General features: G+C 44.7%; 1 protein-coding gene across 2 annotated transcripts in view; it reads right to left on the bottom strand.

The window, feature by feature from the left end:
* Nucleotides 1-15,042, bottom strand: part of ADGRF5 (adhesion G protein-coupled receptor F5) — a 109,520-nt gene extending 94,478 nt beyond the window's left edge. The window contains exon 1 of one of the 2 annotated variants that reach the window (XM_082413844.1): nucleotides 14,413-15,042. The gene's annotated coding sequence lies outside the window, so the exon portion shown is untranslated. Of the gene's footprint in view, nucleotides 1-13,935; nucleotides 14,312-14,412 lie in introns of those variants that run through there. The other variant, XM_082413843.1, reaches the window with a different exon arrangement.
* Between the last annotated feature and the right edge of the window lie 1,032 nt (nucleotides 15,043-16,074).

The following is a 16,074-nucleotide window of genomic DNA, read 5'->3' as shown; positions in this document are numbered from 1 at the left end:
AAGGATATACAATGGAGAAAAGACAGCCTCTTCAATAAGTGGTGCTGGGAAAACTGGACAGCTACATGTAAAAGAATGAAATTAGAACACTCCCTAACACCATACACAAAAATAAACTCAAAATGGATTCGAGACCTAAATGTAAGACCAGACACTATAAAACTCTTAGAGCAAAACATAGGAAGAACACTCTTTGACATAAATCACAGCAAGATTCTTTTTGATCCACCTCCTAGAGTAATGGAAATAAAAACAAAAATAAACAAATGGGACCTAATGAAACTTCAAAGCTTTTGCACAGCAAAGGAAACCATAAACAAGGCCAAAAGACAACCCTCAGAATGGGAGAAAATATTTGCAAACGAATCAACGGACAAAGGATTAATCTCCAAAATATATAAACAGCTCATGCAGCTCAATATTAAAAAAACATACAACCCAATCCAAAAATGGGCAGAAGACCTAAATAGACATTTCTCCAAAGAAGACATACAGTTGGCCAAGAAGCACATGAAAAGCTGCTCAACATCACTAATTATTAGAGAAACGCAAATCAAAACTACAATGAGGTATCACCTCACACCAGTTAGAATGGCCATCATCAGAAAATTTATAAACAACAAATGCTGGAGAGGGTGTGGAGAAAAGGGAACCCTCTTGCATGTTGGTGGGAATGTAAATTGATACAGCCACTATGGAGAACAGTATGGAGGTTCCTTAAAAAACTAAAAATAAAATTACCATATGATTCAGCAATCCCACTACTGGGCATATACCCAGAGAAAACCATAATTCAAAAAGACACATGCACCCCAATGTTCATTGCAGCACTATTTACAATAGCCAGGTCATGGAAGCAACCTAAATGCCCATCAACAGACGAATGGATAAAGAAAATGTGGTTCATATATTCAATGGAATATTACTCAGCCATAGAAAGGAATGAAATTGGGTCATTTGTTGAGACAAAGTAAGTAAGTAAGTAAGTAAGTAAGTCAGAAAGAGAAAAACAAATATCGTATAATAACGCATATATGTGGAACCTAGAAAAATGGTACAGATGAACCGGTTTGCAGGGCAGAAGTTGAGACACAGATGTAGAGAACAAACGTATAGACACCAAGGTGGGAAAGCGGTGGAGGGGTGGGGATGGTGGTGTGATGAATTGGGAGATTGGGATTGACATGTATACACTGATGTGCATAAAATTGATGACTAATAAGAACCTGCTGTATAAAAAAATAAATTAAATAAAATTCAAAAATTAAAAAAAATAATTAAACATCACAAGAACTTTAAGGATTACCTTTTCCTAATTTATTTATAAATAAAATCTAATAAATTAATTAAGATTATTGTTAACTTAAGGAAGTAACTATCCAGGGAATCAATAAAAATTTTTGAGTGTAGTGATTTTATTGTTTGTTTATTTGTTTTGTTTACTGTAATGCAAGTGCTGTCTCTGCCTCAAGAACGTACCTAATGGCTGGGTCACTGGTGGCCACGTACAGCACATGCATGGTGGCTTGCTGTTCCAAGATATCAAATTTAGATCACTAAATATTTCATATTTTAAGAGCAGCAGGCATTACTAGTATTCATTTTGGTCTCTCTATGTAGATAGATAGATATAGATAGATAGATGATAGATAATAGATGCATGTATATATATATATATATATATATATATATATACACACACACACGTAAAAAACAAAAAACAAAAAACAACATAGAGAAACTTGATCAAAAGCTGCAGAGCTAAAGCCTCCAAAGGGACAAACCCTCCACCTGAGTGTTTGCCCTGGGTAGCAAGTGACTTCCTGCTTTGCAAACAAACGTTTCAAAGGGCTGATTTTTAAAATTCCAAAGAACCCTACATGTCACCAGTTTTTGACCATTTACAGAGCAAAATGAACCAGAATATCAGGAATATTGGGGTTCGATTTTCTTAAGCTCCAGAAATATTTAAAAGTTAAAGGAGCATTACAGCAAAGAAGATAAGAGATTTCAATCACCATTCCTCCCAGGAATTTTCAGATTTTAGTGCAGCTTAAGAATCACCCAAATACTATGGCCTAAGTTCCTGGCTTCCTGGCTTCACACTCGGAGATTCTGCTCTGTAAAGTGCCAAAGACCAGCAGCCTTAGCACCACCTGGGAACTTGCTAGAAATGCAAACTCTTTTTTTTTCTTTTGGCCGCACCACTCGGCTTGTGAGATTTTAATTCCTTGACCAGGGATTGAACCCAGGCCCTTGGCAGTGAAATCATGGAGTCCTAACCACTGGACCACCAGGGAATTCCTTAGAAATGCAAATTCTTGAGCCCACTCCAGACCTCCGGAATCTAAAACTCTGGGGTAGGATCCAGTCAGCAGTGTTTAAACAAATTCTCAGAGGTGATTCTGATGCACACAAAAGCTTACTAATCACTGAGATATAGCATGATTATTTTTACCACGGTGGTTCTCACTTTGCAAAAGTACTGATGCCTTGTCTCCAGGTCCAGGCCAGTAGAATCAGAAGCTCTGCCTACATTTAGAGAAACACTGGCAGATAGAGAGCTGCTGGATTAGTTTGTGGAAAGTCTCTCCTCTCTCTAAAATGACATACAACTATCTTCAGCTAAAACCCTGAATAATTATAGCTTCTGCCTACACACCCATCTTCACTTCTCTCCATCACTTTTTTCTCTTCCTACTCTCCCCTCTCTGAAGCCCCTCAGTGCCCTGCCAAGCACTGTGCCCTCCAGCCTCTGACTAGAACTGCCACCTTGCCCCATTTTCATTGGTCTAATACCCATTGTCTTTCAAGGCCCCAGTCAAGGTCATTCCAGGCAAGAATCTGCTTTGACTCCATCTAGTTTTGCATACATCTCTGCCCCTCACTTCCCTCCATCAAGGCATTTTCTGAACTGCATTAGAGAGGTTTATTTGTGAGCTCCTCCTCTATCCTATGATTCTCCTAGCCCCCACCTTCACGGCCAAGGCAAGGCCTTGTTTGTCTACTGCTGCGTGCTTAGCATCTAACACAGCGTAGGCTGGTCCTCCATCACTGTCTGTTAGGAATGACTCCCCAGGTGGCACATTATTAGAGGTGCTATAAAATGTTAAGAGCATGGGCTTTAGCACCAGACTACTTGGGTTCATGTCCTAGCTCTACCATTTACTAGCTATGTAAGTTTGGACAAATGACTTCATCTCTGTTCCTCAGTGGTTGGTGTTGATGAAACTTTTGTTGTTATTTTTTTATTGAAGTATAGTTGATTTATAATGCTGTGTTAATTTCTGCTGTACAGCAAAGTGATTCAGTTATACATTTATAGATCCATTCTTTTTTTTATATTCTTTTCCATTATGGTTTATTGTAGGTTATTGAATATAGTCCTCTGTGCTATACAGTGGGAGCTTGTTGTTTATTTGTTGTTATTTTTAATTGCTCTCTCTTGCTGAGAAACTACTCTGTCACAGGGTCTGTGCTGAGTGCCTTTAACAAAAATTGTGTGTGCATGATGTCATTTAATTTTCACAACAATCTGGGAACTGGTTAGCTATTCCCACTCAAGGGAGGGAGGCTTGGAAAGGTTAATCAACTTGCCAAGCCCCGTTCAAAGAACAACGTAGAGGGCTTCCCTGGTGGTGCAGTGGTTGAGAATCTGCCTGCTAATGCAGCGGACACGGGTTCGAGCCCTGGTCTGGGAAGATCCCACATGCCGCGGAGCAACTAGGTCCGTGAGCCACAATTACTGAGCCTGCGCGTCTGGAGCCTGTGCTCCGCAACAAGAGAGGCCGCGATAGTGAGAGGCCCGCACACCGCGATGAAGAGTGGCCCCCGCTTGCTGCAACTAGAGAAGGCCCTCGCACAGAAACGAAGACCCAACACAGCCATAAATTAATTAATTAATTAATTAAATTAAAAAACAACAACAACAACAACAACATAGATTGGAGGTCACATGCAAGAATTTGAGGCAGAATCCAAACTCCAAACCCAGCTCTTGCCTCTATACTATCTCGTATCGCTGAGACGAGCTGCCAAGATTTAAATACACAAAGAGTTAAACACACGATGGTGTGAAGGATGGTACAAAGCGGTATAGGATTCTCTTCCAAACTTGTGGCCCAGAGAAGGGCTACAAATTCAGCAGGAAGGATGTCACAGCAAAGATGAGCCCAGATGGCAAACTCATTAACCTACCCGGTGGGACGCACGGAGGGTAAGGAGGCCCAGTGTAGACACTTTTCTAAACAGAAGCTGGCAGGCATTTCCTAAATATTGTTACTGATGGGTAATAAAATGTCCTTCCCACCCCCAGCCTCACTTCCCCCCACAGGCTTGATTTAATAGATCCAGGTAGAGCCTGGCGATTTGCACAATGACCAGTGCCCCAGTCCGTTCACCTCTTGGTGATCTCTAGACCACACTTGGACAAACGATGCTTTGTATCTCTCATATTTTACATGCCATTTTCCGTTGTTTTGTGCTAATATTTTACATGCATTATTACAAAAACCTAACACAGAGATTTTAAAGGGATGACCTTTTTCAACATAAATAGCGATTCTCATATTTTCTCCTCATAGCCCCAGGGAGGATGCAGAATACTGTCACCGCCCAGGGTTGGGTGAGCCTCTGAGACCCATCCCTGCCCTACGCGCTCCCGGGAGACAGGACCTTGGGTGGATTCAGCCCTGACTCAGCGATCAGGCTGATTGTCCTGGGGTCCCCCTGGTTCTCCTTCAAACAACTCGGCAAATCAATCTCTGTGGCTTCAACGGACCTGCAGGTGCAGCTGTGGAAAGTTTACATAATGCCAGCTGCACAGTGAAGTGGCAAAACCTTGACAAAATATTAGCTCTGTTCCACCTGGCAACCCCACTTCAGGTGCACGAAAATGCGGTGTCATTCAGGACACATTCAGACGTTTTCCCTGAGGGGAAATTTAAATTTAACATGAAATCAAGTTGTCATTCCTTTCGGTTTTTAAACAGAGATTGAACACTCAGATAGGAAGTGCTCGGAACTGTGATTTTGATTTCAAGGAAAAGTGAAATATTGTTAGTAGTCTAAATGTGAGTAATTTAACTTTAAAGATTATATTTAAATATAATTTTTATATTTTTAATTTAATTATATATTTAAATAAAAATGTACTAATACTTTTACCCTCAAACAGTAAAGATGTTATTTAAGCTCAGGGATAAGTTCACCAAAATGTCTGTTTGTTAAATGCCACTCTGATGTTCCCAACTCTTTATCAAACATTTATCGAAAACCCAATGTGCCAGGTGCTGTGCTGGGGGCTAGGAATAAAAAGATCAATGAGATGGCATCTCTATGTCCTAGGAAAGAAGTGCATGGGAACAATTACTGAGAATACAAATACAAAAAGCACTATAATGAAGGACTGTGACGACTCTGAGAAGAGAGGTCAGATCTGCACGTGGATGGAGAGACTTGTAAAAAGGAAGTAATCTGGTGGCATGTAAAATAAGCTTTGAATAAGAACCTGCTGTATAAAACAATAAAATAAAATAGGCTTTGGATGATCAATAGATTACTTAACAGAGAAGGGAGAAAAGAGGACTCTGGACAGAGAGATGAATTGCAGCAGGGTGGTGATGCAGATGGAGAAGGGAAGGTGGTCCAGATCACGGCCATCAGGAAGTGGAGGGAACAGCAGAGGGAAAGGAACCTGCAAAGAAAACTGAGTAGTAGTTGGGAAGCCAGGAGACTGTGGAATCCCAGAAGGCAGGACAAGAGCAGAGAAGGTGGCAGTCCATGAGGTCACATGCCGTAGACAATGAAGTGAGAGTCTTGGCAAGACTAAGGTGCCAAGGTGCAGCTAAGGTGCCCCAGCGGGTCGGGCAGATGAGGAGACAGAACAGAATGGTTTCCTGGGTGGATGGTTGATGATGACACGAGGATGTCATCCACAGTTCTTTCATGCATTTCCCGGTGGGGAGGAAAGGAAGATGGAAGAGTAGCTGCATGGTCGGCAAAGGTTGTTTTGCCATGAGGAGGTCTTAAGCAGATTTAAATGACAGCGGAAAGAGCCAGTCAGAGGGGAGTGTAGTGAGACCACTGGGAGGGTGGGGGGGGTGAGAGCCGAGCTTTGGATGCAGGGAAGGGCCGTCTCTTCCCTTGAGACAGGAAAGGAGGAGGAAGAGATGGGTGTGGGAGGAGATACTTTCGTGGAGCTGGTGGTGAGAGGCGATTTCCTCTGAGATGGCAAAGCTGTCTCCCGAGAGTGAGGTGTGTGTGCACGTGCGTACGTGTGTGTGTCCCCCATGCGTGGGTGGGGAAATGTGTCTGGGAATCATTAGCGTCTCCAGCAGCATGAGGGCTCAGGTGCCTCTTCTGAGGTTTCTGGACTTAGATCACAGTGTTCCCTGGCTGCTTTGTGCTCTCTCGTACAACGCATGAGCGTGTGTGTCTGGATTTAGGTATAAAAATTCAGATGTGCTTGCACTTTCTTGCCGGCAGAACTTCTACTTTCCCTCGGTTCCTGGTGGAGCTCAGGTATGTAGCATGTGCTCCATAAAGAACTTGGTTCATGAAAGATCTTTCCACTCATCGTGCCCCTGCTTTAGCACGACTCCAAAAGGGAAGAGCAACTATCATTCTAGAGGGATCCCGCCCTGGGGACAGGGAACTGAAATTGCGTCAGCATTTTTAGTACAAAAGTCTATTATGGTAAATAAAGCAGAAATTGTACCTGGTCTGAACAATGCCTGGGTGTATGCTGTGATATTGAATGAGAGCTTTAAAAAAAAAAAGTAAGTTTTACGCTTTATTGCCTATCTCCTCCACCAACACACACACACACACACACTCTCACACACACAAAGCCTGTTCTGCATATGCACTTGTGGGTGCCCACACACAACCCAAGTCTGAAATCTTTCTGCTCCTTCAAAGGCTGGCAGCAGGATTTGTCTGCAATGCGGCAGGCAGACAGGAGAAAGGGTTAAGTAAGGATCTGGAGCAATGCTTCCACTTGTCCTTTGAGGAGTAACAAAGAGAGGAAGCACAGCCTTTGTGGAAGGAAATTCCCAGGCCCCACATGACCTGCCCTGTGAACCCCTCAGGGGTGTCTGATAATAAACACTTGCAAACAAAACAATCCATAAAGGTGTTTTTTTTACTAACATTTGCGCATTTTTCACCAAAGGGCTAGAACAGCTTTTCCTGCATCTGCAGACCCCAGAGGGGGCCTGGCCATCCACCTGCTGGCAAAGCCCGACGATCTTCTCCAGGCTCAGGGCTGGCGTTTTTATGTGCAGGTCCCCTGGCCCCTGGGGTCTCTGATTGTGCAGGGGCCCCATCCTCATAGCAGGCTGCTGGGATGCAGATGGTAGACCCCACACAGGGTGGGTATGGACCACTATGTGCAGACCTGAGACCCACCTTTCCTCTTCCGCAGTAACCCCCAGACGCAAGCCTGAGCATTGCAACCTTGACTCATAGTGCAGTGACCTTCCCAGGAGTGGGGAGCGCTTGACAAAGGCATGAAACCTCTCCTAGTAAAGTGTGTCCATTAAGTAACAAATTAGGCTTCCTCCTCTGCAAGGAGGAAAAAAACCCAAACCTAACCAAAACCAAAACAAAAAAGCAAACCCCCCAAACAACAACAAAACCCCCTGGAGACTTGATGGCAAATATTCTTACAAAAATTTATTGGAAGGAGCTCAAAGCATATTAAGACCAAAATGCAAAACTCTGAGCAAAAGTCTAGTTTGGGTCAGTTTATTTGTAATATTGCACCTTATTTCTCCCAAAACTAATAGGATGTGAGGTTTATTGCATCCATTTTGTAGATAAATAAATCAAGGATCAGAAACTGGTCTAGGATAATAGGAAAGATCTAGGTGACTCAGGTGTCTTTTCTCCTGTGTGTGTGTGTGTGTGTGTGTGTGTGTGTGTGTGTGTGTGTGTGTGTTGGCGCTGTGTGTACATGCATCTATGCTTTTTAAAAACTATAATATGCTTTAAAACCCCTTTATTAATTGCAATCTAGCCCAGGATCTTAGCATGACAACCCCGTTTCTGGGCTAGACCTGAATCCACTTCACGACAAGGGTGAAGGTTGAGTAGATCCTCAACTACAAATAGAAAGCTGAAACTTTATTTCCGAAATGCCATTACTGATCTCTGGGATATTTTTAGATGAGATAATCATACACGTCTACTCATTTGCATGTGCCCAGAGCTGCCGGACGACCTGCATGTTGACCCCAGCACTGAGGACCATGTAGACCGAGGGAACGATAAGTTCCAGATTTCATGGGGGCAGGGTTACCCGGAGCTTTGCACTCAGGCCCCCTGCTGCCCTTTGTACTGTGACAATGCGCGGAAGCACAGGCTTGTTAGAGGAAATTCCCAGGGCCTTAGTTTGGACATTAGACCGCTGCTTTGTGGTGCTGGGCCGGCATCTAAAAATAAACATGCGGGTCTGCACCAGTTTCTGTGATTTTGTCCTGCATAGTTGATTATATTTCAAGAGATTTTTAAAAATTTTGTTTTCAAGAAAGTGAGCCTGGGTAAACCTGGAGAATAAAATATATTGTAGTTTTGTTTCAATTTGACAAAATGCAGCATTTACTGACATCCACTTCTACTGAAAGAGCGACAGCTTCTTTTCCCTGAGATTTCGAAACAAAGATGGAAGAAATGAAAAGCACGTGGAGATGCTGCCCAAGCAAGTGCAGAAAAGATGTGAGGGTCCAAAACTGCAAGACCAGAAAGTTCTTCTGAGTCCTGGAAGGATGAAGTATTAGCAAAGCCTCTGAGCAGACCTGGAGCAGTGAGTGATATGTGCAGGCCCCTCTCCCCCTAAGCTAAATTCTCCCTTTTGTAAAAGCCTCCAGGTCCTTGGCGGGCAGAGAGGCTGTTATCATGTGGCTCATTTAGCAGAAAAGGAAAGGTGGGTGGAAAACAATGGCTGATGAACTTGACTCAGAGCAGGCAGCCAGCTGCAGCCAGCTCTCCTCTCCCCCCAAAAGTCAAATACCACATTCACAGTCCCCGTAATTTAGAGGATGGTAGAACCATTTATTTTGCACTTTTTAAAATTAGATTTCGGGATGGCAAAGAATACATAGACATATCGTCGTGTTTTCATTTTATACATAAAGCAAAAATCAGGGACAAAGCTCGGAGTCTTGCTGTTAACTTGCTTGATCCCAGTTTGGCTGAAAATGTACCAAAATGTGGCAATTTTCCATCAAATAGGAATGTGTTTGCAGCACAAGAAGTAACCCACGATCTAGTTAAAGAGTAACCCAAGAAGAGCGGTTTGGAGTGAACTTTTCCCATCTCATTGTTCTCGTTTCTTTTTTTGCTTTTTCCTGGAAATCCAACCTTTTGACTGTTGCTGCAAAGACCCTATTTAAAAAGCATCTCAGCTGATGGGTAGGGCTAGCTAGTCAAAAGGCAGCCCCGATCACTCTGTAGTCTGATGCTTTTTCTTGCAGACTTTTATTTGGTGGCTTGGGCTGGAACCCTGGCATCACGAGACTCTTGGTAGCTTTGAGTGGGAAGGACCTCGAGGTCATCACCCAGACTCCACCCAGTACGGGCATCCCTTTGGGAACACCCTGGCCATGGTCTTCCAAGGTGCTGGAACACTGCCCAGGACAGGGTGTTCACCCTGCCACAAGGCAGCTCACCCAGTTTTAGACAATTCAAATGGTGGATAAATCCTTCTGTATGTTGAGCTAAGACCTGTTACCCTGTAATTTCCACGGATCCATCCTCTGTTGACCCCTTTTCCCACCTTGAGCCATCTTTAAATATTTGAAGGCAACCTTCACGGGCTGCAAGACTTACTTCTTACTTCAAATGTCCTCTGGTTCTTTCAACTATTCTGCACATGACAATTTTCTCACTTTCACCCTCTTGGTCAGCCTCCTTTTTTCAGAGCTGATGTATTTTTTGAGGCAACATACTAGGTACTTAAGCTAATTAATCTTCTCTACAACCTTGCTTGGTAAATATTATCTGCATTTTCAGAAACAAATCTAAGACTTGATGAGATACAACCACTTATTGAAGGAGATGGGTCTACCTCTGTCTAGCCCACTCCATGCCTCTGATGAAAAAACAAATGTTGGTCAGGTACAGGCAAGGTTGATCTCAGATACACCCCGAGATCTGCAGTAGGTCATTAGAAACCTCCCATGTAGGTGAGCCTCTTTTTTCTGTTGCTACAAGGTGTGCTTACTGATAGAGATTAATGTTAACTTGAGGAGTTAGGAAATGACCATCAGAAAACGCTCTGCCTGGGCTTCCCTGGTGGCGCAGTGGTTGAGAATCTGCCTGCCAATGCAGGGAACACGGGTTTGAGCCCTGGTCTGGGAAGATCCCACATGCTGCGGAGCAACTAGGCCCGTGAGCCACAACTACTGAGCCTGCGCGTCTGGAGCCTGTGCTCCGCAACAAGAGAGGCTGCGATAGTGAGAGGCCCGCGCACCGCGATGAAGAGTGGCCCCCACTTGCCGCAACTAGAGAAAGCCCTTGCACAGAAACGAAGACCCAACACAGCCATAAATAAATAAATAAAATTAAAAAAAAAAAAAAGAAAAGAGATTTTATCAAAGGGATCTTCTTCAAAGGGATTCTGGAAAGCCATCAAATATTTCAAATTTCAAGATTTGTTAAAAACAAAAAACAAAAAAACACTCTGCCTGCTGGGAGGCAACTATACACAAGGTGAGTATGCAGGAAATTTGGAGGCAAAGAGATGCACGAGGAACAGGAAGCAAGAAGGAACTCAGAAGGTTTGGAAGGCATTTCGTTTGGAAGCTGCACACAATGATGGAGCAGGAAGAGAAGGCTCAGACAGGGAAAGGGTGAACCCTTGCGAGTGCCTAAAGAGTGTGTTGCAGCCTAAACCTGGTGGCTGTATCTGGAGAACAAATAGAAAGTATTTGTTTCCTCCCGGCTGTGCATGCACCCCATGAGGGTGCAAAGCTCGGGGACAAAGGATACTATGCCCGGCCCCCAACCTCTGATTCTAGGTGAAATGAACACAAATTCGAAAGAACCCAAGTGTAATCAGAAAGGGAGTCCTTACAACTATGCCACAGCGAGGGTCACGGATCCCTTCTTTGCTCTGTGTCTATAAGTTTCCAGATTTTTCCTACACTACTTGGTGGAGCTACTTCCTTCCTTTCTCCTGACTGCTTTCCAAAAGCAGAGACTGCCTGAGGGTGACACTGCCTTCCTCCTCGGCTGCCCTACTTCAAACCAGCTCTCCACCCAACAATGAATACCAAGTGGATTCCTCTAAGCTTCAGGGCGCTGCTCCCTGGAAGCCATTGCCACATAGTGTTTGATGGAAGGTGCCAAAGGACAACATTAATGTCACAGCTGAGCCCATGGGCATAGTCATGAAATGTCTCCCTTAAGATCTCCCCTTTGCCAGTTTGACCCAGAGAACGGCAGAGCCCTGCCCTTCAAATCATCACATAACATGACAGAAGTGAGTGCAGAGGCTCCCTGGATATTATCTTCTCTGTACACTCAAGAAGGCAGGGGCCTCTTTTCCTTCTAATTCTCCATCTTGTTCACCACTTGAGAAAATCCAGGTCCAGCAAATGGATGTGGACCCACCCAGGGTCACCTGGCTAGGGAATTGCAGGTGCTGGACTAAATCAAGGTGCTGAAACACAGCCCAGCTTCCTTTCTACTAAATCACTCTGCCTTCAAGCTCCTGCTGTCTTTACTTGGATGTGCCAGCTTTGGTTAAAGATAAGGCTTTCAGTTTTCCTTCAGACTTTCTAAGGAAAAACAAGACAGAGAATGATAAAAGGCACATCTTCTCTATGGGGAGCTGCATGGAGGCAGGGCTCGCATTTGTGTCGCTGGTCATCGTATTTGTAGCAGGTAGCACGGTAACTGGTACGGGAAAGGTGTTCAGTACCTATTTGCTGAAAAATGAGTAAGTCTCTGACTTGGAGTGGTGGCGAATGAGGGGCACTGATAGAGAAACACCTCCTGGGAGAGACTATCCACAGCGACATAAAGAAATAGATTCGAAAAGGTATGGCACAGGGTAGGTACTCAAAATATTTGGTGAAAAAAATGAATCCAGCAAGTCTCATAAAAGAGAGTGTGGAAAAATATTATAGAGAGTGGCAATCTCCTTGGAAGACTTCAAACTATAGACCTCCATCTGGGGATGATTTAGGCCTCTTCAGACAATGTATCCATTCATTTGTTCATCCATTCATTCATTCATGAATTCAAAAACACTGAGCACAGGCTATGTACCTGGCATTGGTTCAAGTGTTACGGATTCAGAAGTCAATCTCCAGTAACTCCTCAAGGATGAAAATAATAAACCTAGCAATGATCACTTAATGTACTAAGGGCTATGGCAGAAGCCACTTCGCTAAGTTGCCATAAAATCGCAGACTTGATGGGCATTTAGTTTAAGGTGAAGTGGATGGGGGAGGGGGGAGGAACAATCAGGCTGCAGTGGGTAGTTGGGTGGAGAAGATGAATGAAGTTATCGGGGACAGAGAGAACAGCACACACAGACATAGGTAGGCATTAGAGCTCTCTCATATTGGGGAAATGGAAGGTACTGGGTACAGCTGGAAAGTCAGAGGGTGAGAGGTACGGCTGGCCGGATGAAAAGGGCCAGACCTTGAAGGTCTTGTCTACCTTCCTTAAGTTGGGGCTTCACAAACTTTAATGCATGTGAATCACCCAGGGACCTGGTTAAAATGCAGATTCAGTAAATCTGCAGAGCAGATAGAGAACCTGCATCTCTAACAAGCTGCCCAATGATGCCTGATGCAGCTGGTCCCTGGACTACCCTTTAGGAAGCAAGGCTGTAAGCAATGGGGTGCAATGGAGATATTTCACTGAAGAGAGTGACATTAAGAGAATTGCATATTCCCAAGAACCCTGTAGCAGGATATGGAGGATGGAATGGAGGGAGACTCTGCTGGGGTAAAATACAGAAGTGGCAAGAAGTTTTGAGCATCTGAACTAAATAAAGTTAGGAAAGAACAGTCAATGTTCAAATAAACAGGTGTAGACTGGTATTCTATGAAGTCGCTATAAAATCTTTCTCCCAGAGGAAGGGTGGCTTGTGAGGACGAAGATGAAACAATGAAAGCATAAGAGGCAAAAAAAAAGTCAAAGAAGCATGTAGTGTTATTTGAATAAGTCTAGACCCCCCTCTGGGTCTCAGTGGACACGTCAAATCTAGCCCCAGTAATGACTGAAAAAGCAGCCAGCTAAGGGGAGCAGCATATCTGCAGACAATTATCACAACAGAGCAAATAAAATCAGCCTTCTCAGCCATCACTTGAGAGACACTTGCATCTAGTTTCAGGAAGCTTCAGGAAGAACAATTGTTTCATAGAAAATTCTGGAAAATAACATGGCAGTCCACCTGGTCCTGAACACAGTGCTTGTTGATTTCTTATAACTCACAGGCACTGGAAATTAGAAACACCTATTTATATTCCTGTCAGAAAATACCCTATCAGCTCTAAGGCATCTTTAACTGAAAGGAAAAACTCAGACAGGAGTAAAAAAAAAAAAAAAAAAAAAAAAAAAAAATCAAGGGAAGGGTCTACATTGTTGAAAAGGAAAGGCAGGTGGTAAACATTTTCTCATATACTGAAGCCCCCAAAGTGCAACTTCTAATGGGATTTCCCTCCAAAGAAAAGAAGAATCGGCTTCGTGTTCTAGGTACTATTCTGGGTGGCATTCTGTATCCAAAGATGTACAAAAGCAAAACCCCCAAGAGTCATCTCCCCTCTCACTCTTTTTCCCCACATCCTGTAAATGAGTAAACCTCAACTAGACGCAGAGGTTGAAAACATGCAGCCAACTGGAAAAGCCATATGGACACACGCTTCAGAACAGCTTTGTTCACAGTACAAGACAAAAGAAAAGAGTGCAGGAACCTACCTTACTCGTCTGTGCTTTGCAGCCTCCTGAAATTTAACCCTGTACTGGAGAGCTTCCCAAGAACCTCTTTGGGGAGGTGAAACTGAAGGGCCTCCCCTTCAATCACAGCTGCGGAGAGGGTGGGGTTGCCCAAGACCAGACTTCAGCTCCTCGGCTCACGGGGACCTCAGGGAGCAGAGGTGAACTGCCGTCTAGTCTCTGCTGCAGGAAGAAACTGGGTGACTCGGTGTGGCTGGAGGTGGGGGGTGGAGGCTGGGGGAAGGGAAGTAATCTGGGAACCGTATTAAATAAGAGATCCTCTCCGCATGATTTCCTGTAGTAGGTGCCTGTTACCTCTCTCCGGGCTCCCCAGAGGAAATAAGACATTTAAACGTGTCCTTTGGCCACTGGCAAGAAGAGAATAAACATGCTAAGAATCGTGGAAGTGAGAATTAGCAGGGCAGCAGGCAGGGGGGCTGATGGGCCAGCTAGCTTTACCTTGTACCAAGTGCTCTCTTCCTGAAGTTTCTCCAAGTGTTTAACTCTGCAAAAGTCAAGCACGTCCTCATCCTCTTCCACCGAGCTGAAGAATTTTCTGGCCACACTCCAGATGCGATGCTGCAGAGCCGTCGGTAAGAGGCAGGCCGGAACAGGCCTGAGAAGGGTCTGCCTGCCAGCCAAGGCAAAGACCCTCTCAGCTCTGTCTCTGGAAACGCTGATGACAGTCTGTGTCTAATTCTGGAACACTTCCTCAAGTCCTCAGGCCATTTTACCCTAGGGTTTAAAGAATTCTCTGAAGGCAAACATCCATAGATTGCTAGAAGCAAGACTCCCCGCTACATAATTGGTGGGGCTCAGTGCAGAATGAAAATGTGAGGTCACTCCTTCAGAAATTAAGGATTTCTAGATGACAGTAGAACCTTAAACCAAGTGCGGGCCCTTCTGAGAACAGGGCTGTTTGCGGCTTATGTAGGTGGTACATCTGTGAAGCCCATCCTGCCACTGTGTCACCAAACGCAAGTTGTGTGCCCGACGCACAGTGAGGCCAAACAAACCGAAACATTGGAGTTTGGAGCAGAGAAAGGTTTTTTTGCAGGGCCATGCGAGAAGAACGAGGGGCTTATGTCCCCCAAACCCCACATTCCCTGAAGGGTTTCAGCAAAGCATTTTTAAAGGCCAGATGAGGGAGAGGGGTCCCAGGGTATGTGATCAGCTCCTGCACAATTCTCTGATGGGCTGGGGTCACAGGGGTGAACATTATCAATATCAGGTGCCAGAAGGTCCCGGGGGCTACATGCTCATGATCATCAAGTAGTTAATTTCTTCCATCTGGTGGTTGTTTTTAGCATCTGAAAAACTCAGGAAATATGCATGAAATACGATTATCTGGGTACTTCAGAGAGGAGCTAAAGCAGAGGCCATGGGGGAGGGGTCTGCCCTGGGATGGCCCCATAGGGTCCTGCTCGGTTCCAATAGGAAGCAGGCTGGAACTGTGGGCGTGTTGGTTTTAACAAGCTGTGTTATCAAGAGGCCTGGACTATTGCCACCTTGTTCTGAGGGGTGACAGTCAGCCTTTGAAGAGCAATGTACTCAGAAGCTGGTAGAAAGGGGGGGAAAAGCTGGGTTGTGGGTGTGAGCGGGCACAGACCACAAACACATCCCTGGGTTAAAATCCCACCAGTGGTCTCCTCAGTGCTTTTTGGTCCACCACCTCACTCCCATCCATTCTCTTCCCCGAAGTCAGAGCAACCTCTCAATTGCTGTCTTCATGGAATTATCAGCATGCTTAAACTCTTCCAGTAGCCTAAGGATAAAGGCCAAATGCTTGGGCATGGCTCACAGCCCCTTCAGGACCAGCACTGGCTATCCTCTTGCACCTGACCTCAAAGCCCACCTCCCCCCACCTTTTCCTTCTCCTCACCCCCCTTTTCCTTCTCTCCATCTCCACCTCTATCCTCTCCTGGAATTCGCTCTCTGAAGGATGCCCTCTACCAACCCGTAATCCTTTGAATCTCACATCTTCTAGAAAGTCCTTTTCTGATTCCTGGGCCCCTTCTGTGTTCTTCCGTAGCCAACCATGCTTATCTCTCCCGGAACACGCATAACTCGAAGTGGTGAAGGTCTGTTACTTGCCCACGCCTCCTGCTGGGCTATAAATTC

Source organism: Balaenoptera physalus (genome assembly GCF_965194825.1).
Source record: "Balaenoptera physalus genome assembly, chromosome: 11".
NCBI lineage: Eukaryota > Metazoa > Chordata > Mammalia > Artiodactyla > Balaenopteridae > Balaenoptera > Balaenoptera physalus.
This window is presented reverse-complemented; position numbering and strand designations above follow the sequence as displayed.